General features: G+C 48.7%; 3 long non-coding RNA genes across 6 annotated transcripts in view; 1 reads left to right on the forward strand and 2 right to left on the reverse strand.

Moving 5' to 3' along the window:
* The window catches only part of LOC123589038, a 48,500-nt gene extending 38,919 nt beyond the window's left edge, over nt 1-9,581 (reverse strand). Inside the window, exons 1-4 of one of the 2 annotated variants that reach the window (XR_006708131.1) lie at nt 8,060-9,581; nt 7,670-7,946; nt 6,775-7,090; nt 3,579-3,749 (exon numbers count right to left, since the gene is read on the reverse strand). This is a non-coding gene — a long non-coding RNA (uncharacterized LOC123589038). Of the gene's footprint in view, nt 1-3,578; nt 3,750-6,774; nt 7,091-7,669 lie in introns of both variants that reach the window. The other variant, XR_006708130.1, reaches the window with a different exon arrangement.
* Nucleotides 1,230-4,248, forward strand: LOC123589039. 2 transcript variants are annotated; one of them, XR_006708133.1, is made up of 3 exons: nt 1,230-1,669; nt 1,955-2,066; nt 3,849-4,248. It is a non-coding gene; the product is annotated as an uncharacterized LOC123589039 (long non-coding RNA). The 2 variants fall into 2 exon arrangements; XR_006708132.1 differs by having other exon boundaries at nt 1,230-2,066.
* A 73-nt stretch (nt 9,582-9,654) lies between the features above and the next one.
* The window catches only part of LOC123588879, a 130,518-nt gene continuing 121,273 nt past the window's right edge, over nt 9,655-18,899 (reverse strand). For both annotated transcript variants that reach the window (XR_006708054.1, XR_006708055.1), the window contains 3 exons: nt 14,401-14,460; nt 12,768-12,859; nt 9,655-9,952 (listed from right to left, as the gene is read on the reverse strand). This is a non-coding gene — a long non-coding RNA (uncharacterized LOC123588879). The remainder of the gene's footprint in view (nt 9,953-12,767; nt 12,860-14,400; nt 14,461-18,899) is intronic.

An 18,899-nucleotide genomic window follows, 5' to 3' on the forward strand; every position in this document is an offset into this window, starting at 1 on the left:
TCCCACCATGCACAGGAAGCCACTGCTCCAGAACCTTCATGCAAATTATTCACAGTAGTAAACAGGCTTCATACCAAGTGTGTTGTTTGCCTTTCCCGGGTAGAAAGCACATTCTTGCCACACTTCGGTGGCCCTGGGCCCACGAGGCACACTTCTTCACGGTGCCCTCTAACTGCGTGGGGAGCACCGAAGTGGTAATTACCTCAGAAAGTGCTCTTTTCCGTGTATTTGGCTGCAGAAAAATAACACTCTGCCTCTCTTTCCATGCGTCTCACGGAATTATGTAAATAGACCCAAAGCAAACCAGTTTAAATGATTATAAAATGGATTTCTAAGTGATATCTGTTACTAGACGAGAATACTAAAAAACCTTGCTCTTTCTCAGCCACCAAGATGAAAGAAGAAAAAATTTAGTAAGAGAGGGGCGCCTGGGTGGCCTCAGTTGGTCAAGCCTCCGGCTTCAGGTCAGGTCATGATCTCACGGTAAAGGAGTAATAGTAGTAAAACGATCTCTGGTGGATCGTGCCTCGTGAGTAAGGAACTCCTGGGGCTTTGCCCAGTTGGAAGGGACAAATGTCTTGCCCAAGTATAGAGGAGGGATCGCTTCCCAGGGCTCTGGCTGCATTTTTTTTTTTTTTAATTTTTTTCCAACGTTTATTTATTTTTGGGACAGAGAGAGACAGAGCATGAACAGGGGAGGGGCAGAGAGAGAGGGAGACACAGAATCGGAAACAGGCTCCAGGCTCTGAGCCATCAGCCCAGAGCCCGACGCGGGGCTCGAACTCACGGACCGCGAGATCGTGACCTGGCTGAAGTCGGACGCTTAACCGACTGCGCCACCCAGGCGCCCCTCTGGCTGCATTTTGAAAAACAACCGAGGGAAGAAAATAGATACAGAGGACGTAAAAGGGACTCGCCGAACGCAAGAGGGGTCCCCAAACTTTGGCACCTATAAAATCACAATGGAAGGCCGTGGAAACGGATTCCGGATTCAGCAAGTCTGACCGGAGCCCAGAAATGTTCAAGTGCCCAAGTGACGTTGCTGCTGTTAGTGGGTAAGGCCACACTTTGAGTAATACTGGCTTGGAGGAAACAGGGACACATGTCAGCCCAGCATTGGCAAGCCCCTTGCTTGCTCTGCTGCTCTCCCCAGCTACTGGGCTGTGAGCTACGCATGGGGCTCTGCCTCTCCTGACGCAGGCTCTCCAACTGGCATATCTTACCTCGTCAAACAGTGGTTATTCCCACAGGTGGGCGTCTGGCCAATCCCGATCCACAGGGATGCTTTCCTTCCTTCCAAGATCTTAGGTACCAAGGGCCATGCAATTCTGAAGCCACGCACGTCTGTCTTTATGGCTAATTGGGGAGAGACTGCCTCCAATGGAAACAATACAGAGAAAAAGAAAGGAGACAGAAAAGGAGAGAGAAAAACCTGACATTACTGTCTAAATCCCTGGACCTTTAACTCGTAGACCCAAAGGACTTGGCCAGGGAGTCCAGACATCCGCCCCCACCCCGCCTTTTTCAACGGACGCCAGTTTGAGCTGGTGATTCTGTCGCTCCGAACAGCAAGATTCCTGGTTACTATGCGTTCCTTCCAACGGCTGCGGAGGCATCATCAACTTCACAACTCTGCTGAGGACCCCGGCAGTGAGGAAAAAGAGGCCAGGTACGCGGACTCAGGCGCCTGACCCAGTCCAGCCTTGCCCAGCTCAGTTAGTGCTACACGCGAAGTTGCCGCCCCCCTGCTTCTCGAAGCCATGTGAGCTGCCGAATGGCTCTCCTTAAAAGGGCACCCCTATTTGCCTCGCTGGGGATGCCATTTCCTCCCGGGGTCACTCCTCCTCCACAATGCCTCCATCCTTCAGGTGGTGGGGGGTGAGAGGCCAGGGTGCCGCCGTCATGTGCTCTGGGGACTATGGCAGGACGCACAACCGCAAGCTCATCTATTCAGGTAGATCTGACTCCGCCAGTTCTGCAGAAACCAATGGTTTCTACCAGACTCACCCCAGGAGGCGTACGCTGAGTTACCTGGGAATTACCTCTCTGCCAGAACATCCTCCCAGGTAAGACACTCCTAATTTTACCTGTACACGCCAACCCTGTATCCAATTCCCAACATCAAAGTGGGGATGTTGTGTATCCAATTCCCAACATCTAAGTACCTCCTCAGCTGTCACTTTTTCTTTTTAAGTTTATTTATTTATTTCTGAAACAGAGAGAGAGAGACAGAGCATGCTTGGGCGCACAAGTTGGGGAGGGGCAGAGAGAGGGAGACAGAATCGGAAGCAGGCTCCAGATTCCAAGCACAGAGCCTGACGTGGGGCTCGAACCCACAAACCGTGAGATCGTGACCTGAGTCGAAGTCAGACGCTCAACTGACTGAGCCACCCAGGCATCCCTGGACTGTTATTCTTGAAATAGCAACTCCTTCCTCTCTGCCCCTCCTACTTGTATTCCTTTCATGGAATTTCTTCTGATCTTTACCATAAAATATTAGTCCGTGAACAGCATCATTGCCTCTCCCTCTCAAACTCCTTTCATCCTGTTCTGGCCTCCCTGCCATAGTCAAGTTCTTAACCAGTTTTCCAGAACAGAGCAACGTCACCACACCCTTTTGGAGCCTTATTCCTGAATCGAGACGATAATCTTCACCCTGTATATCAATTTTCTTAGCTTTTAAGATTGTTCCTGGCCAATGTGTGGTGGTTAAATGTGTGGGCTCTGAAAGCAAGCTTTCAGGGTTCAGTACCCACCTTTACCCCTGACTCGTTACTTAATTTCTCTGGGTTTCCATTTCTTCATCGGTAGATAATTCTAGTGACCACTTGGTGGGTTTGTTGTGAGCAGTAACGGTGGGAGTAAGCATTCAATACAACTCCAGGCACCTAAGAAGCATTCCACAAATATTAGTTCCTATTATTAGTTCAGGGATATGAGGGAAATCTCACTTCCCTTATCAATGAGGCAGAAAGAAATGCTTAATTATCACACTTCGCACTGTGTTGGAATCTTTGATCTGACACTACAGTGTTGAGGTTACTTTCCATCCTTTCTTTTTTACTCAGCCTGACACATTGTAGGGGCTCGAGAAATGTGTTCGGAGCACCTGCGGTTAAGCGACTGACTCTCGATTTCGGCTCAGGCCATGATCTCATGGTTTGTGAGTTCAAGCCCCACATCAGACTCCACACTGACAGTGAAGAGCCTGCTTGAGATTCTCTCTGTCCCTCTCCTACTCTCTCGCTCCTTCTCCCTCTGCACCTCCCCCCCCCCCCATTCTCTCTCAAAATAAGTAAAAAGAATGTGTTAGGGGCACATGGGTGGCTCAGTCGGTTAAGCGTCTCACTTTGGTTCAGGTCATGATCTCACAGTTCACGAGTTCAGACCCCGCATCGGGCTCTGTGCTGACAGCTCAGAGCCTGGAGCCTTCTTCAGATTCTGTGTCTCCCTCTCTCTCTGCCCCTCCCCTACTCATGCTCCATCTGTCTGTCTGTCTCTCTCTCAAAAATAAATAAACATTAAAAAAATAAAAAATAAATAAAAGGAATGTGTTCAATGGATAAACTATTCTGTACCTGGCTCATCTTCTTGGCTGTATGACCTTGGGCAAGTCCTCAAAACCCCACCAAGTAGATGCCACTTTCCGATTTTTCAAGATGAAGGAAACCGAGGATCAGACAGCTTAAGCGACTTGTTCAAATACGAAGAGTCCACCGGCTTCTTCTCCTTTGACTCACGAATCCTTCCTGTAAGTGAATATACTACTGTAAGCCCGTAGGGAGTTTTTAATCATTTCAGCATTGATAAATAAGTGACTTCTTTCTTTAAAACATATTCTATTGTAGAACCGTCTCATTGAACAGTATGCTACAAAGATCGTGCAACATCCTTCATCATATTAAGACAAGTTTTGACTTGTCCCCACTTAACATGTGATGGAAAGCTGGTGGATTTACCTTAAATTATTTATGAAACAGAGAACAAAAAACATGAGTTGGTTTCAGGACAGAGTTTTACTATATGTTGCAAGGCATAAAAAAAAAAAGACAAAACAACCTCCCTTTATGAGCTGATGTTTAGAATGCTAAATTTTGTGCTGATTTTTTTTTAAACATATAATTGTTGTTCTAAATGACAAGATGTAAGAAAAGATTTCCGGATGATATTTGCAAGCACATCTCTCTGCAAATAACACATTGCAGGTGTGGAGAGTCATTACTCCCAATAAATGCAAAGCAAAATTGTCTATAATTGTTGCTATACGTTCTGTTTTTTACTTTAGTTTTGAAGCGCTCCCTGTAAGACTTTTATCGGATGAATGCCACTCTCAAATCTGGGGAAGGTCAGCCTCGGGTGAATTTGCTGATTTATTATCGGATTCTTGTTCCTCATGAATTGCTGCGTCTCAGTATCCCTGCTCTGTATGTATGCCTGTTTTCAAACAATGGTCCATTACAGGTGTACATTAAATAATCTATGATGGGGGGCGGGGGGTGTTGCAAAGAGCCAATGTGTCCCAACAGCTTACCCTGGCTGTAAGGGTAATCAGATTCCCCGGTCTCCAGTCGGGTCTCCCCCAACCTTGCCAGAAGATACTGCAACTTTGCACGGGCCCCAAGGTCTTCAAGCGCGAGAGCTGGCCTTGCCAGACAAACTCTTGCCAACAGCTGGACTTCATTAGTCTGTTCATTCCCCCCACACTGATGCGTCTGCCTTCCAAAAACAGGAAAGGGCAAGGGAATGGATCCGTCCCCCAGAGTGTAAACTCACATGGCAAGTCTAGAACCATCTGGCCCCATACACTTCTCCACAGGTTGAGGAGAGGACAGGGGGACCCCGACTTCTCCTGCTGTTTCCTTCCACTGACAAAGACTCTGTCCTCACCTACACCGTAGGACAGTGAGATGGTCTCGAATCCCGGTACCCGTGGTGACAGCTGGTGATGCTGAAAGGGCCCCCCACCCCCACCCCGCCAGCGTGATGACAAAGCATAAAAACAACTTAAAAGTGTAGAATAGCCCTAATGAGGGACAGACAAAAAACAGTGGGCAGGAAGTGGTTCATCAGGGGAATTAAGGCCCTTGCCCCCAATGACGTCTGTAGGTAAAGCTGATTATCTGCAATGACTCAGGGGCAAAGCGTGGCTGAAAAGAGCAGGAACTAAAGCCTGTTGGAGCCCGTGACTGAGCTGGGTTGAAAGGGGAAGATAAATATGTTCTGAGAGCCACACGAGAAGGGGAAAAGGCCTGCAGAGGACACAAGCCACACAGGGGTGTTCTGTGGGGGTCTCTCTTACCTCTAGCTGCCTGGGTCCCGGAAGGGAAGTGAGTCATTTTCTGATAACTCACAATCGATTGAGGTCCGTCAAGATTTTTAAAAACTATTTTGTAATTTTTTTTTTTTTTTTTTGAGAGAGAGAGAGAGAATGTATGTGAGCAGGGGAAGGGCAGAGAGAGAGGGAGACACAGAATCCGAAGCAGGCTCCAGGCTCTGAGCTGCCAGTACAGAGCCCGACGTGGGGCTCGAACCCACAAACCGCGAGATCATGACCTGAGCCGGAGTCTGACGCTTAACTGACTGAGCCACCCAGGCACCCCTAGGTCTGTCAAGGTTAATCCCAGGGTCTCATATTTAGGCTTTTGACTTTCTCTCCAAATAAGGTTAACATACACAGTCTGAGACATAAGTAGATATGGTGCGATGATATTTTTTACCTTGAGGTTAAAATTTTACCTTTAAAATTAAAACTGTTTACCTTAGAATTTGCAACATTCCCTGTGCTGGATTTCTTCCTCATGCTGCTTGGGACTCCCTCTCCCCTCTTCCCCCTCACCACCACTGCAAGAGGCTGAGCTGTAAACACCTCACTACAGACTCCCAAGCCTATGGCCAGGACCAGGGAGGGCTGAACAAGACAGTGAAGGTGCAAATTTTAGGGAGACCCTCGGTCCCAGGCCCCGATCCTACGCTTGCACGGCCCTGAGAGTGAGGCCTTCCTTCGTGTGGATCTCCGGATACCTCGCTTGCCTGGCCCTAGTCCCAGCCCTGCCTGTGCACTCAGCTTTCCAAGCTGAGTTCTGTCCGGGGGGATTCCTGGCAGGAAGTCAGAGAGAGGAAGGACAGGGAGGCCCGGTCATTTATCCCCTGGATCCCGCCCTTGGAGGTCACCTTGGCACAGCTGTTGCCCCTGACAACAGGGTGCAGATGAGGTGGCTTGCTCTACACAGCTCTGTCTCCTTCCATGTGTCCCTTGGAGCCTAGAGGTGGTGACAACTGGCTGCCACCAGCCCAAATTACTGCACTGTCTATTGTGGTTCTCCTACATCAGCACATCTGCAAAGAATCCCTTCGTAAAAAAGCCTTCCTTGAATAACGCTATTCTATCACCTTCCTGTGGAGCCCCTGTCAAACACAGGGGCCTCATTAAGGCTCTGACTCTGGTAGCACTCTGAATTAATATTTTAGGAGTCCTGTAATTACCTTGTGAATAACCCAACGACACCGCATTATACCTTTTTACGTTAAGGGCATTACTTATGTAGGTGGGAACATTCCTTTTAAATGCCAAATTTTTGCATGGCTGTTTTGGCCTTGAAAAACGAAAGCTGGCCTGGATTTGCCTTATCCTCATGAGACCGTGATGTCCCCCAAACTTGATTCGGCGGCAGTGAGGTACCAGGACCAGGAAAACAGGCTTTGGAGTTCGACAGACTTAGATGCAAAACCCCGGCTCGTCTTCCTTAGCTGTGTGACTTTCGGCAGGTCACTTACCCTGGCGGCCGCAGAGGCTCCCGGTGGTCCTTCCAAATTTGGACTCTGGCTCCGAAAATATTTCCCGTCTCAGTGTGTGCGCCCAGCACCTACTCTGTGCCACGGCCCCAACCGGGACAGTACCCCCACTAGTCGGCATACGGGTATCTTGCACACCAAGCCTGGTCTCTTTAAACGGAAGCTCTCGGTGCCTGGGAAAATCATGTGCCATCAGCTTCCATATTCGTTAGCTCGCACCTTTCCTTGCCAGCACGTAGCAAATTGTGCACCTCTGGGGGAAGCAAAGCTGGAGACCCACTCCGTAGGGGCAGGATGTCTGAAACAACAAAACGTGAGTTATTTTTGAAATGTTTCCTTTTCGGGCCCTCCTACTCACCGTAATATCTGGCTGAGGTGTGAATGGCTGACTCCAGCAGGTATCGGGAACAGATGGAAGCGCCTAATTATGTCTCTTACATGGGAGGAGCGATAAAGCTGTTAATCGCTAATTGTACACCTCTCCTGTTTCCCCACCGCGGGGCCGTGGGGCAGAGGCCACCTCCCAAACCGAACACAAACATGGCCTGGGCCCGTGGCTGAAAAAAGAAGTGTTTAAAGCCGTCGCAGCACATCTCCGAGGCTGTCGGCTCGCTTCCAGGGCTGGCGAGGAAGGGGGTCCAGGAGTGAGGAGGCAGGTGGTCTTGGCGGTCTCCGGCTCCCCGTGCCCTGAGCCAGCGAGGACCCCGCCACTGAAGGCTCAGCCGACGAAAGCTCAGCATGGAGGGTAGCAAAGCGATGCTTCCCCACCAGGAAGTGACATCCGGTAATTGCATCCAGCGTGCTTTGGGGTGAACTGGTGACACCGGAGAATGCATGGGACACCGAGGTCTGCAGGCACCAGCTTGCATGCACCTACCTCCTCAGTGGACACGGGTAGTGCTGCCATCTAGAATCTTCCTCCATCTTCCAAGCCGTCAGGCGGTGGCGGTGGGGGGGGGGGGGGGGGGAGGTCAGAGGCCCTCCATCTTGCAGGGAGGCACGCCGGCGCAATCCTTGTTACGTGCGAGGCAGCGACTTGGCCGGGTGGTACCTTCCAGGGTGACTAGACCCTCCGTTTCCGCAGGCACAGTGATTGGCTCACGGGTGGTCATGTGACACGAGCCTGGCCAATCAGAAGGCTGGGCCTGAAATTCCTGAGAAAGAAGCGTTCTCTGGAATGGTTTTTCCTACCGGGTATTGCAAGCCGCTGGGGGCCCCGCCTCGTGTTCATCCCGAGTGTAGCAGAAGCTGCGGACGCCGCGCCCACCTGAGTTCGGCTACGGCGCAGCCAGGCTGTTCCCAGCTCACGCACCTGCTTCTCTTGTTCTCTGCCTGAAGGCTTCCGCTGGCGCCCAGGACCCTCCTCTCAAGCTTGAAGTGAGAGAGAGCTGATACACTCAGACAACCTTTGCCAACAGGAAACGGAAAGCAGCGGATTAACGCTAGGGTGCCCCTGCTCTCTGATGGGATGCTCTCTGATGGGATGGTCCTGAGCGCACCCTACGCGGTCTCTAAGAACATCCCAGGGTGACTCCCCCACAGTGGTCACCGGCTCACCAGTGCCTCGTGGATCGCCGTTTCTCCCACCTCAGTCCCACCTCCCCCGTTTCCTCCCTTGTGCTTCTCTTGCCGGCAGGAGAGTCTGCGCTGTGTGTAGGGAGGTCTCGGTTATTGGATTCCCCAAGAAAAGGTTTGCGGAGGGATCTGTGTTCCCGTAAAGACAGCCGGCAGGAAAGCAGCTAGCATACGGCAGTTTGTTAAGGACAGTACGCTCTCAGGACCGGAGGGTGGGCAGGCCCAGAGGTGCAAACTGCCCTGTGGCTGCAGGGGTCTTGGGTCATGGCCATGGTGACGTGGTGGTCTCTAATAGAGGCTGCTTCCAATCATTTGGGGGACTCCTCCCCCTGGTCAGGAGGGGGAGTTTTTGACCCTTTAAGGTTTATACCAGAACCGACATGGTAGCCTTCTTCCATTGGGGGGCCGGGCGGCGAGGGTAAAACCACAATGCAGATGCATCATAAAGAGTCTAGGGGTTACCGCAGGACAGAGGTGAAGAGAAGAGACCATGTTCTGTACCTGTAGCTCTTGGTCTGTCAATCCCGCGGTGCTGGAAGCCATCAGGCCAGGATGTTGAGAGCCACAAAGTCAGGATGCTGTGCCCCCAAGCTTCTAATGTGTAACCTACTTATCACCGCCCTTGCCTCCGGCTCACCTCTAACTAACTGCCTACTCTATCACTTCCTGGGGTCACCTCCGGTGTTAGTTTGGTGCCCCCGAGAAGCAGGTGCCCAGATGAGATTAGACATGCAAGGAGTTTATTGGGAGAAGTATTTGTAAAGGCGAACAGGGGAGGAGCTGGCGAAGGCGGGTCTCGTTCTGCAAAGGGGAGAGAAGGGGAGAAGGATGGAGGGGGTAACCAGGCAGGCAGCCGTGGGCAGCGGTGCAGTTCCAAGACAAATTTGGCCAGGCCAAGGAGGGGCTCTCCAGCCAAAGCCATCTGTCAGGGGAGTCCCGCATCTACCCCACGCAGGGGCCGGTTTCGGTGGCCTGACTGTGCTCAGGCATTCGCTGGGAGCAGCCCATGGGAAGCGTGGCTTTCACGTGCACATGATGGTGGATCAGGAAGTGTATCCGGATGCAACTCTGCTTCCTGCAGCATCGGATCTGAGTGGTGCATTTGCATGGTCACTACATCCCCCAAAGAAACTACCTGCACCAGAGTCTGATTTTTTTTTTTTAATTTATTTTTGAGAGCGAGAGAAACAGAGCACGAGTGGGGGAGGGGCAGAGAGAGAAGGAGACACAGAATCCGAAGCAGGCTCCAGGCTCCGAGCTGTCAGCACGGAGCCCGATGACGGGCTTGAACCCACCAACTATGAGATCATGAGCTGAGCAGAAGTTGGAGGCTTAACCGACTGAGCCACCCAGGCGCCCCCAGAGTCTGCTTTTAGTGGTGGGAGTGGTGGTAGGTTAGCTCAAACTATGATGATAAGAAGGCCTGAGAAGGAACCATATCACCTGGATCATTTGGACACCTGGATCCAGCCATTCCTGATGTGAGATAATCCATCGAATGTTGCCGTTACAGAAGTCGTTACGTGTCCTTTGTTTGTTGTTTTGATCTTTGTACTTGATGTTTCAGCTGGTTGGTGTTGGGTTTCTGTCAATTGCAATCAAAAGGATATTGTCTATATAGAAAAGACTCTTAAATTCTGAGAACAAACTGAGGGTTGATGGGGCGTGGGGGAGAGGAGAAAGTGGATGATGGGCATTGAGGAGGGCACCTGTCGGGATGAGCACTGGGTATTGTATGAAAGCCAATTTGACAATAACTTCTATCTGATATAAAACAATAATAAAAAAAGGATACTGCCTAATACAGATAGCTAGATATCAGTTTTGACTAGTATTGCTCTGAAATTCATTTTGTTTCCCTTGGATTTAGTAAGCCAGCCATGTGAAGATTTTCTTCCCTAAGCCTTCTCTATGGCAATCCTTGGCCCTCTCCCTTCTCTCCGCTCAGAACATTATGGCACAGGGGACCCTAGAACCCACCATCTGATGCTTAGTTTAGTTCCTTTTCTTGTACTGGGCCTGTCCGGGGCTCTGTGCTGTGTGGGGACAGGAAATGCTGGTTGAATTGAATGAAAGTATTTAAATGTGACTCCCCATAAATTGTTACTGACCCTGGACAAATGGACCTACTGGCAAAGCTGCTAATTAATCCAACAATAATTCTGAGGCAATCAGGCTTCATTAACGTGGGTTCTGGCCTCATTTTCAGAAGTGCTTTGGATTGACAACTGTGGCCTGGCAGCTAGAGCAGGTATGTCTAGCCAATGAATCGTGATGCCTTCTGTCACCTCCACTCCCTGGGAATTTAGACAGATCAATCGATCCCTCTTTCGAACCAGCCATCTCTACTGGCAAAGGAAAAAGTCTGCGCCAGGGTTTCTGACTCCTTCAGCAGCTTCCTCACCCAGCCGGCTTCTTCTGCAATTTCATGGATAAAGGGAGGCCCTAAGGCCTGAGCGTTTCAGTTCCTTACCACCAACTGCGAAATCCGACGGCAAAGAGTTCTGTGCAAAAGACAACCAGATGCCTTTGGACACAGAAATTAATCACTTACAGTTCAAAATAAGTGATCTTTATTTTTCAAAGATACAGATGAATTTGATTAAGAGCATACAGGCATTTTTTTTGGTACTGTTCTTGCAATTTTTGATAAGATTAAAATAAATAAAATGTTTTGAATACTGGAGAAAGTAAGGTGCTTTAAATTTGTCATTTGGATAAGGTACAAATTTGGGGAACCATTGCTCTGTCTTGTAGAAAGCCCTTATCTGAGCATATGAATAGCACGAATAGCATTTTTCCTTGATTCCTGTTACTGACAGAGATTTTCTCCCATTTTTTAAAACACTTATTAGATGGGGTGCCTGGGTGGCTCAGTTCAGTTGAGCGTCAGACTTCAGCTCAGGTCATAATCTTGTGGTTCGTGGATTCGAGCTCTGTGTCGGGCTCCGTGCTGACAGCTCGGAGCCTGCTTTGGGTTCTGTGACGCACTCTCTCTCTTTCTGCCCCTCCCCTACTGGTACTCTCTCTCTCTCTCAAAATAAATAAACATTAAAAAAAAATTTTTTTGGGGGCGCCTGGGTGGCGCAGTCGGTTAAGCGTCCGACTTCAGCCAGGTCACGATCTCGCGGTCCGTGAGTTCGAGCCCCGCGTCGGGCTCTGAGCTGATGGCTCGGAGCCTGGAGCCTGTTTCCGATTCTGTGTCTCCCTCTCTCTCTGCCCCTCCCCTGTTCGTGCTCTGTCTCTCTCTGTCCCAAAAATAAATAAACGTTGAAAAAAAAAATTAAAAAAAAAAAATTTTTTTAACATCTGTTTGGTCATTTCAATTACTTGAGTGAGCTATCTTGAACTGCGATCTCCCAATGAACAGTTTAGAAAGTGGAGTCTACCGATTAGTAAGATTTAGTTTCTTATCTAGACTAGAATCTGGGATCCATTCTTACCTCTAGGCGTATGGTTCCCGTGAAGATTTTCACTCCAAGAACTTCTTGACCTACTTTTGGCTTCTTGCCACAGCTGAACAGAATGGCTTCCCTCTCTCCATTTTGAAGGATGCACCACCAAATGGGCCACTTGTTAAAAAATAAACATTTCCTCCCAGTGGGACTGATTCAGAGCCTGTGAATGACCAAGCATTTCCCGGCAGTCCGAGCAAAAACACTCTGCCGACCTCCAACCTCCCCAAGTACTCAGGAACAATGTGTCTTCCAAGATGCCCTTCTTGTCCCTTCTCCCAAAGTAATTTTGCAGAAGTGACAGTAATTTTAGAATGTCAAAATGCATGGCCTGGGCAGAAAATAACAAAGACAGATATAGCTAGTGAACACGGTCTTCCCACGAGAAGAGCTAGTCACCTTAGGTGGCAAAGAGAGGAAGGGTCGCCTTGCCTTCCCTTCATAATTTGTTGAAATATGTATTAAGAACCTGCACTCTGACAAAAATTGTGCCAGGCACATGGGATACAAAGATAATAACATTCATCTCCATCTCCGTCTTTGATAAACACAGTCTGCCAGGTCAGAATCTCCCACAAATCGGTGACAGGTGTGCAGAAAGTTTAATCCCATCAGCCACTGGGGCAGCCAGGAGGGTCTCGGGGTGGGTAAGTCCCTCCGTGTGGTCAAAGCACATGGCAGGCTCCTCCACTGCTCCCAATGTGCCCTTGAAATCACACCATTGTTCACGTGTACCATCACATGGCAGAGATCAGGAAGCACTAGAAGAGTCCGACAACTCGAGAAATAATGACAACTTTTGCCAGTGCTTACCGTGTGTTTGTTTCTGTTCTAAGTGCTTCACACACACAGCCTCATCATCTCCTCACGACAAACTTCATACGTTAGGTAACAGCCTTTTCATTGTTCAGATAAGGAAGCTATGGCAAAGGGTAAGGTACTTACTCAAGCTCACTCCAGACAGTAAAGGACAACCCAGGTTCAAAGCCAGGCTTTCCGGTTCTAGACGTGTTCTTCATCACGACGCCGTGCTGCCTCTCGAAGACATAACCACGAGTACATTATGGTAAATCCTGTAACTTTCATATGCAGAAAACACTGTGGGTATCCAGAGGAGGGGGTAACCCTGTCTTCCTGGGAGAACCGAAGCCCTCACCTAAATACCGGCTGATAGGAGATAGTCCTGAACAACATTTCCCGGACTTCAAAACAATATTTGGGGAAATGAAGAATTAAAAGTCTTGTCTTCAGTTAGAGATCACTGCGATGTGATGGTAACCAAGAATCAGAGTGAGTCAGGTGGAAATAACAGCAGGATCACAAGGCCAGAACGTCAACAGGATAAAGGCTCTTGGGTCCTGGGAGTCAACCTGTGCGCTTGGTTCAGTCCTGAGCTGGTGACGGTGGGCTGCTGGCTTTTCACGAGGAGTGTAGTCTGCATTTGATCTGGGGGATTCTGGGACGTGGGCTGGTTGATTTTGTGCTGGCCTGTTCTCAAGAACTTGTTGGAAATTTTGGCCAGGATTTGGCAAATGGAAAGGATAAGGAATAACTTGCCCCAATTTCTTATTGAATTTATCCATTCTTCACTGTCACTTACAGTAATTTCCTAATTTGAACAGGTTACGCAACGGCAAAACCCCACAACAGCCCCTCACAATCCACAGGGCGAGGCCCAAGCTCTATTCTTCAGTCTGATGTGAAGGACCCCGTGTGAGCCCTGGTTATCTGGCCAGCTCGATTTATCATCATCTCCTCCGGTCTTCAGCCACACCACATTCCCATTCTTCTCCAACATCACAGGCTACATTCTTACAAGTTTCTATAACTATTTGTATGTTATTTCTTCTGCTTGGAATATCTTTCCTCTGCAAATACAGCTGAATAAAACCTATCAACTATTCATACATTCATACAGGGCTCTAAAGAAAAGGTTTTCATGATCCCCTTACTCAACGTCTTGAGCAAAGTTCTATTAGATTTTCTCTATGCTTCCTTGCACAGTATCTATCTATCTATCTACCTACCTATCTGTAAATCTGTATCAATGTCTTTATTTCTATCTATCTTTCTATCTAGGTAGATAGATCTAGACAGATACAGGGAGAGATCTACACAGGTATTTATAGGATAGATGGATAGATAGATAATTGATAGGTAGATAGATAATGATTGATAGATAATTGATAGGTAGATAGGTGATAGATGATAGATAGATAGATAGATAGATAGATGATAGATAGATAATTTTTAGAACATCATATTTGCAGATTGTGAGTTCTTCCTGGAAAAAAACTTCCCACACGTCACCATCTCTTAGCACAGAGGTTGATCTGGAGACAGCATCGATCAATGTCGGTTGAATTAACATTCTATGAAAGCACAAACACAACAGGAAGAAAAAATATACATTACTCTCAGATTAAAAAAAAAAGGGGGCTTAAGACCTGAGCATTGGGGGTGGGTGGCAGGTGGGCATAAAAACATAAACTAAAATGGAAGAATTCCCTCAAAGCGCAAAAGCTGCCCAGTGGAAAGAGGCTGCGAGGGCAGAGAGAGGAAGGCTGGTTTTACTTACCTGAATGCAAGCCTTGGGCAGGAGGAAAACGGCTTGGGGTGCTGGGGAGAAGGCACTATTCTAGGAAGAAAGGAAAAGAAATCTGGCTTTGAAACAAGGGATCCAGAGCGAAAGAAGAGTTAAAATATTTATAAGAAGGAAAGCACATGGTACATTATACGTTAACCAACAGGCCTCGCAGCCTTTGAGCAAATCTCTGGAGAGCAATTTTTGAAGTTCTCTGTGCAAAGGCAGAGTGTACACATCTCCGGGTTGATGCGCAATCTCTCTCCCCAACAAAACTGAAAGCTCGCCTCAAACATGGTACATATTTGTCCTTGCTGTATCCACCAAGGCCTTTTGCTGCGGAGCTAAAGAAAAAAAAAAAAAAAAAAAAAAGAATGGAAAAGAAAGAGAAATCCTATTTAACCAACTCACAGAGGTTATCTCCTGATAATTGAGCTTGGAAAGAGGCAAGATGCCTCCTCTTTGCCAAGGTCACGGATGACTCTTGGCTAGATACCGGGCAAGGGGGCGGGGGGAGGTTTGGGGGGTTGTGCAATGCAGGGGAAGTGGCTTTCCTCAATCATGGCTGTTTCAGAACCATTTTAAAGAGAATGCCTTCCTTGTGGAATGCTTAATAATCTTCGGAGCCAAGGGGATGACAGCTAAGATTACAAACTCAAAAAAGAAGCCAAGAAAAACCAGCCTGCCCCGGCCCTCGTGTTTCTGTAGCCATTAATCGCGGAGACACCACCTGGGGAAGGCTGGTGCTTGACAGAACAAAAAGAGAAAACCAGGCCCTCGAGTCACTTATTGGAGGGAATGGATGCATGTAAATGAGGCAGATCTGGAGTAAAATTGCAGAAGATCCAGCCCAATGATCTGGTACCTTCCACACAACACTGTGCCCATCCCCCCTCCGTACATGGGTTAACTCGAAAAGAAGGGAAATAATGTTCTTTCAATGTTTACAAAAGTCTCAGGGACTTCTATACATTTTGTTTCATTTCATTCTTACAAGAACCCTGTCAGGCAGGCATGATTATCGTCAGCGTCTAGTTGAGAAAAATAAGTCTTAGAAAGATTTCCTTCTCAATGCCACGCAAGTAGGACGGAGGGGGCCTGGATGGAAACGCAGACTTCTTCGTTCAAGAAATATTTCTTATTTATCTATATTACACCGTCTAGATCCTGGGTTTCGATAATAAGGATTCAAAATCAGAAAGATACCATTTGAAAGACTCAGGGAACTAAATAGTCTGGAAGAGACACAGACACATAAAGAATTACGGGGCAATGTAATATACTGAGTTAAAATTGAGGTCAGCACGAAATCCAGGAAACGAACCTACTTTCCGACAGTGAGACACCAAAATGGCCTCCTAAGATGCCTCCACCCCACCGTTACGTTCTAACCTAAGTCTTGGGTCTTTCAATCAAGTATGTACAGAAGCAAATGAGTGCACCGAGTATTTGTTGAGCACTTACTATGAACAGATCCAGACGGGAGGAATCAAAAAGAGAGAGGACCAGGGGCGCCTGGGTGGCGCAGTCGGTTAAGCGTCCGACTTCAGCCAGGTCACGATCTCGCGGTCCGTGAGTTCGAGCCCCGCGTCGGGCTCTGGGCTGATGGCTCAGAGCCTGGAGCCTGTTTCCGATTCTGTGTCTCCCTCTCTCTCTGCCCCTCCCCTGTTCATGCTCTGTCTCTCTCTGTCCCAAAAATAAATAAAAACGTGGAAAAAAAATTTAAAAAAAAAAAAAAAAAAAAGAGAGAGGACCAAACAGTTGGATCCCATCCTATGTAAGCACGGGCCTGGGATTCACTGCAGAAGAGAAAGAAGGGACAACGCCGCCACGTGCATAACATCTTAGAACGACCACGCACACTGGTACCAGCCACCTGATCAGATGTAGGGACGCTCAGCAAGAGGAGTATGTCCACTCTTTAAAGGTGGCAGAGCACAGGGCAAACGCCAGGACTGGGAGTAGACTTGCCATCTCCCAAAGTACCCCCAAAATGGAAGCTGGGAGAGGTTCTGTTGTTTGGGAGGGGAGAAGTTCAGGAGCCCTAACACGCTGGGGGAGGTGAAATTTAACAAATGGTGGCAGGAGGCAAAGTTTCAGCAGTGCTAACAGGGAATCACAGGGAGTTTCCTCGATGAATTCTTGGGTCCACACCAGCTCCCCCGTGCCTTCCTTTTTTCCTGCCTCAGATCTACAAACCCCTTCCTCCTGAGGAACAATGACCTCAGACGTGGCTCTTGCTACCAGTGAAGACAGCCCCCACAGGACTCTCTCATTCAAAGGACCTTCCGGATAACTAAATGGAAAACGAACAGCATGAAACTGAGCACCCCCCTCACCAGGGCTTTCACTCCAGCTGAGCCTTGCCCCAGCTACTCTGCCCTCCTTGTCTCGTTTAACTCCTGTCCTTCGTCCCACCAAACGTGTCTCCCCAACTTATGCCGGAGTACTGTGAACCTGGGATGAAGTAGCTTGTTTCCCGGTGCTATCACGTGCTGGCTGCGTGGCCACAGAAACAGATTCAACCTCTTGGAACCCGAACCCGCGCGTCCTCATCCGTAGAAGGGAATTGTTTCAACGTAGCCTTTTCTGTATCCTCGATAAAATACTCCAAAACACGGTGGCTTAAAGCAACCACCATTTCTTAATTCATGGGTATGAGCTGGCAGTTGGGGTTATGCTCATCTGGGCAATTCTTCTGGTCTTAGAGGAGCTCATTCATCCACCCAGGGTCAGCTGCCAGCTGTTTGGGATTGGCAGGCTGTCAGCGAGGACAGCCAGGGGCAGCCGAGCTATGAATAATCTCATCGTCTGGCAGGCTGGCCTGGGCTGGTTCACATGATAACCCAGGTTTCCAAGAGGAGCAAAAAGACAGGTCCTGGTGGATGAGGACTTTTCGAGTCTCTGCGTGCATCCAGCCTGTTAGTATCCCACTGCTGGAAACAGTCACGTGACTTAACCCAGCGTCTGTGAGAGAGGATGCCACCCTATGGCAGGGCCAATAGACAAAGGCCAATTTTGCACGCACCCCCACCGCCAGGAAATACGTGATAACGTTTGGAGACGTTTATAGTTATCGCAACGGGCGGGAGGGTAGTGCTACCGGCATCTAGCGGGTAGAGACCAGAGATGCTGCTAAGCATCCTAATGCACAGGGCAGCCCCCGCAGTGAAGAATTATCTGCCCCAAGATGTCAATGGTGCCGGAGTTAAGAAATTCTGCTCTAGTGAGTATTGTAGGTGCAATTCAGTATGATGGTTGGTACATGGTAGGTTAGTAGATTCCTAAATGACACTGCTTGACTCCACTTGCGTCAGTTTTCATCCCCATGGGCCAGTGCCTCACCTCTGAAACAGAGCTAACAATGGCTCCCACCTCATAGGATCGCTGTGAAGGTGAAAAAAAAAAGTCACTACATATAAAGTATTTAGGAAAGTGCTTGGCATTTAGCAAAAGTGCCATAAATGAGCCATTGATGTATTAAGAAGCCACGTGCATTGTAACCGCGCTCTCCAGCCCGTCTCTGAAAACCTTCCCAGCCCCGCTCATACTTCGCGCTCATGATGATCAACCACTGTGACGCCAGAGAGCTTGGGTTCCTCGGCCTGAATCCTGACTGCCAGTTTGGTGGCTTAGGTGACCGGATGCTAGGTGATTAAGGAGAGATGCGGTACATTAATCGTTTCATATTTAGAAGAACCTTATGAACCCGGTACCACTATTTCTCGGGCGAAGCTTTAGAGGGTTCATGCACTTGCCCAAAGTCCCAGCCAGGAAGCAGAGAGTCACAATTCGCACCAGGCCCTGAAGCCTGTGCCTGACACGTCTTAAGGAGCTACCACCTCTCAGCACCATCGCTAATGGATTCGGCGCGTCAACCCCTGCCCTTCCATCTATGAAAAGTGAATTCGCAGGCGGGCGTGAAATGCCATGCTACCACTTAGGGGTGGGGGGAATCTGAGAACAGAGCGCAATCCCTCTGAGCCATCATATATAAAAAGACCCTCAACTTCGCTGATCGTCGATATCCAACAATATCTAAAGACCCTGTAACATGGAGGAGGTCCAGCACCTAAATTTCAGGGAGTGAAGATCTCCTTAGAATGCCTTAGAAAAATCCATACGTGAAGCTGGACGTAGTGACTGTGAATAATGTACAAAGGGTCACTTGGGCATCCTTGAAATTCCTCCCTTTCTAGTCTGACCTTGCCCAGTTATGGGGGTTTACGGAGCAGGGTTGATGGCCAGGTATGTATCTGCAAACTGCCAGGCGGACATCCATGAACCATTCGGCTGTGTCTGGGTCACAGCGCACGAACGTGAGAGGAGAGAAAAGGTCATTTAATAGGGCTATTGCCCTCTCAGCTTCGCTGGTTCAATACGTTTCTCAGCATTCTCAAGAAACTAATATTCCCCTGCTTGCTCTCTGCGCTGAACTCTTTGGGCAGCTATGACCTCTTAACTGTTTCTTGGTGGCTGCAGGTGAACCTCAC

Source organism: Leopardus geoffroyi, chromosome E3 (genome assembly GCF_018350155.1).
Source record: "Leopardus geoffroyi isolate Oge1 chromosome E3, O.geoffroyi_Oge1_pat1.0, whole genome shotgun sequence".
Classification (NCBI taxonomy): Eukaryota; Metazoa; Chordata; class Mammalia; order Carnivora; family Felidae; genus Leopardus; species Leopardus geoffroyi.